General features: G+C 37.3%; 1 protein-coding gene across 1 annotated transcript in view; it reads right to left on the reverse strand.

Moving 5' to 3' along the window:
• SLC4A4 (solute carrier family 4 member 4) overlaps nt 1-4,737 on the reverse strand; it is a 437,388-nt gene that overhangs the window by 428,860 nt on the left and 3,791 nt on the right. The window lies entirely within an intron of this gene.

Below are 4,737 nucleotides of genomic sequence, written 5' to 3' on the forward strand. Positions count from 1 at the left end.
AAACCCAAATCTTCATTCATACAAAATATTCTGAGAACATCAATATCATATTAAGAATTTATACCTCATTAAACATACAATTACAGAGCTGCAGTCACAGTAATTTTTTAAAAGGTGGGGGAAAGGGAGTATGTAAAACTGAATCGAATTCAAATTACATACCTATCCCTCACTTAATGTCTTTTATTACTGAAAAAAAAGCTGTCACTAAGTAAAAAGCTTTAAGTGAAATATCTTCCATTAATTTTAATGGGGCACATTATATTATATCCTAAGATACCAAAAATGTATCGATTGAATAATAACAAGTTTACAAGAAATACACAATATAGATTGTGCATAAAATATATTGTAAACAAGGTTTACTGTACTTGCCAAGGAAGAAAATTTGATAGTCAGTGATGGTTGGTGGAGGAGAGGAATAAAGAAATCATTCTTTGGAAGGTGAGTTCTGCTTTCTGTACCATTTCCCCCCACCAATCTTCTACCCTTTTGGGGACTAATGGTTATCTGGCATTCAAACTCCACTTAAAATTAAGTTATAACAAAAAAACACCTTTAGGAAACTTCAAAACACATGGAAATGACATCTACATATAACAGACGAGAGTCCTAAAAGATATAACTTTTTCATTCCTCTCATTTCACACACTTATGCAAAGCAAAATTATCTGATGTACAGTTCAAGTGTGTTCAAAATGATAATCTCTGTGTAGTGTCAAGTAAATTATTATGTTTTTGTCTGAGCTGGAAATGTTTAAATATTGTTCTTTATTGCATACTTGTTTAGTATATTTTAGAGTAGGAAGAGTCTTTATACCCAAGGAGAAAAAAAAAAGGTGATTATCTGAACAATGACATAATCATTTAAAAGATGTTATGGTAGAAAGTTATTACTGAACAGCTCTTATGGGGGAAGACTGTATTTAAACAGTTTTGGCATTACTAATCTCAGTACTAATAAATTTTATAATTAATAACAACATTCCAAGGCACTACACAGAATAAGGAAAAAAATGAATTATATCAAACCTGCCTTCATTTTTCAATATTCTACTCTCTAACTGAAGATGAGAAAAAACGATTTCATTATACAAATAAATTCTTAAAAGGAGAAAAACCTTATTAGGATAACCTCAAAAAGCACCCAAAGTGTTACTAAACCTAAGTAGCTCATACCTCTAGGAAATGCAAAATTACCCAACTTCAAGACTTAATATGAAGCTACAGTAAGGACTTCACTGTCAGTCCAGTGGTTAAGACTCCATGCTTCCACCACAGGGGGGCACGGGTTTGATCTGGTGGGGAACTAAGATCCCACATGACGCGTGTCGTGGCCAAAAATAAAATAAAATTAAAAATAAAACAGAATAGAGAGCCTAGAAATAAAGCCACATATTTATAGTCAACTGATCTTCAGCAAAGGAGCAAAGGCAATTCAATTAAACAAAGCTAGTCTTTCAGCAAATGGTGCTGACAACTGGACCTCCACATGCAAAAAAATGAATCTAGATGCAGATCGTACACCCTTCATAAAAATTAACTAAAAATGGATCATAGATCTAAAAATAAAATGCATTAATTATAAAACTCCTAGAGGATAACATAGGAGAAAACCTAGATGACCTTGGATACGGCAATGACGTTTCAGATACAACACAAGGTATGGGGCTTCCCCAGTGGTGCAGTGGTTAAGAATCTGTCTGCCAATGCAGGGGACATGGGTTCGAGCCCTGGTCCAGGAAGATCCCACATGCTGCGGAGTAACTAAGCCCATGTGCCACAACTACTGAGCCTGCGCTCTAGAGCCCGCAAGCCACAACTACTGAGCCCACATGCCACAACTATTGAAGCCCGTGCACCTAGAACCCGTGCTTCGCAACAAGAGAAGCCACTGCAATGAGAAGCCCGCGCACGGCAATGAAGAGCAGCCCCTGCTCGCTGCAACTAGAGAAAGCCTGCAAGCAGCAACGAAGACCTAACGCAGCCGAAAATAAATAAATAAATTAAATTAAATTAAAAAACAAAACAAAACAAAAGGTATGATCGGGCTTCCCTGGTGGTGCAGTGGTTGAGAATCTGCCTGCCAATGCAGGGGACACGGGTTCGAGCCCTGGTCTGGGAAGATCCCACATGCCGCGGAGCAACTAGGCCCGTGAGCCACAACTACTGAGCCTGCGCATCTGGAGCCTGTGCTCCGCAACAAGAGAGGCCACGATGGTGAGAGGCCTGCGCACCGCGATGAAGAGTGGCCCCCGCTTGCCGCAACCAGGGAAAGCCCTCGCACAGAAACGAAGACCCAACACAGCCAAAAATAAAAATAAAAATAAATTAAAAAAAAAAAACCTAAAGAAGAAATACATGGCGAATATCTTTAAAAAAAAAAAAAAAAAAAAGGTATGACCCATGAAAGAAATAATTGATAAGCTGGACTTCATTAAAATTAAAAACTTCTGCTCTGCAAAAGACAATGTCAAGAGAATAAGATTAACCATAGATAGGAGAAATATTTGCAAAAGACATATTTGATAAAGGACTATTACCTAAAACATACAAAGAACTCTTAAGCCTTAGTATTAAGAAAATGAACCCAATTAAAAAAAGACAAAAGACTTTAATGGACACCTCACCAAAGAAGATACATAGATGGAAAGACGGTTAACATCATGTCATTAGGGAATTGCAAATTAAAATAAGATACAACAACATACCTATTAGAATGGCCAAAATCCAAACCACTGACAACAAATGCTGTCAAGGATGTAGAGCAACAAGAACTCTCAGTCATTGCTGGCGGAAAGGCAAAATGATACAACCATTTTGGTAGACAGTTTGGCAATTTCTCAGAAACCTAAACAAACTCTTACCATATGATCCAGCAATTGCACTTCTTGGAATTTACTCAAATGAACTGAAAACTTATGTCCTCATAAAAACTTGTACACCGATGTTTAAAGTAGTTTTATTCATAATTGCCAAAACTTGGAAGCAACCAAGATGTCCCTCAGTAGGTGAGAGGATTAACTATGGTACATACAGACAACAGAATAGTTTTCAGTGCTAAAAAGTAATGAACTATCGAGCCATGAGAAGACATGGAGGAAATTAACTGCAAATTACTAAGTGAAAGAAGCCACTGAAAAAGCTCCCTACTGAATGATTCCAACTCTATGACATTCTGAAAAAAGGCAAAACTATGGAGACAATAAAAAAATGAGTGATTGCCAGAGTTTAGGGGAGAGGGATGAACAGACACAGAGGATTTTCAGGGCAGGGAAACTATTTTGTATGATACTACAATGGTGGTTACATGTCATTATTCATTTGTCAAAACCCACAGAAGATACAATACTGAGTAAACCCTAACGCAAACTATGGACTTTGAGTGGTAATGATGTGTCAGTGTAGGTTCACTGATTACAAAAGACATACCACTCTGTTGGGGGGTGTTGATATTGGAGGAGGCTGTGCAAGTATGGGGGCAGAGAGTACATGGGAACTCTGTACTTTCCACTCAATTCTCCTGTGAACCTAAAACTGTTCTAAAAAATGAAAATAAAAACTATTAAAAATAAGTTCTGTAGTTTAGTTAACAGTAGTATACCAAAGTCAATTGCCTAGTCATGGTAATACACTATTGTTAAGTAAAATGTTACCATGGGTGTACACAGGAACTCTAATAATTTTGCAACTTTTGTAAGTCTAAAATTATTTCCCCCCCCAAACAAATTTTTTTCAAAGGAAAGAGGTAAGGGCTTCCCTGGTGGCGCAGTGGTTGAGAATCCGCCTGCCAGTGCAGGGGACACGGGTTTGAGCCCTGGTCTGGGAAGATCCTACACGACGCGGAGCAACTAAGCCCGTGCACTGCAACTACTCAGCCTGCACTCTAGAGCCCGCGAGCCACAACTACTGAAGCCTGTGGGCCTAGAGCTTGTGCTCCGCAACAAGAGAAGCCACCACAATGAGAAGCCCGCGCACCGCAACGAAGAGTAGCCCCCACTCGCCGCAACTAGAGAAAGCCTGCAAGCAGAAAGGAAGACCCAACGCAGCCAAAAAATAAATAAAATAAAATAAAATAAAATAAATAAATAAATAAAGGAAAGAGGTAAGATTTTTCAAATGAGGAAGGCTATTATCTACCAGGATTTGTAATACTTTAAGCAACTTATCTAGCATTTTTCTGTAGGTAATGAGATTTATACCTCTATGTAAAAAAACACTCTGGGACTCCTTGTCTTTTAAAATATAACAGACCTGATTTCTAGGGGCTTGGTAAACACTGCTCTAAGTTTCAGGCATAAAAGATGAGAAAACTCTGAATGAAGGGATAAGTCTTGTACAATTAATCACCTTCTTAGAAGAGTAAACTATAAAAAGTAGTACATATACTTTGAAGAAAGATGATCTGATAGGGAAGACAGGATTCAAGAGATAATGCAGACCACGAGGCTCAATACCCTTGTGCTCACCCAGTGGTACAGCTTTTAAGTAATGACAAATAATAATTTTTTAAGCTTCTTTTCAATTTTACATATTTAAAAAGTCATTAAGCTAAACATTTTTAAAGGTTGTGGAAAATCTCTGAAATATGTCTCCACTTAAAATAGAGTCAATGTTAATTTATATAAACCACTGTCAATCTTTATATATTCATAATTTTCTTCAAAAGTAGAATAAATTTTCATTCTAAAAGAAATGCAATCATTTCAATGAGTGTAGCTCCATGAGAGTTCATGA

This window comes from Balaenoptera physalus (genome assembly GCF_965194825.1).
Source record: "Balaenoptera physalus genome assembly, chromosome: 5".
Classification (NCBI taxonomy): Eukaryota; Metazoa; Chordata; class Mammalia; order Artiodactyla; family Balaenopteridae; genus Balaenoptera; species Balaenoptera physalus.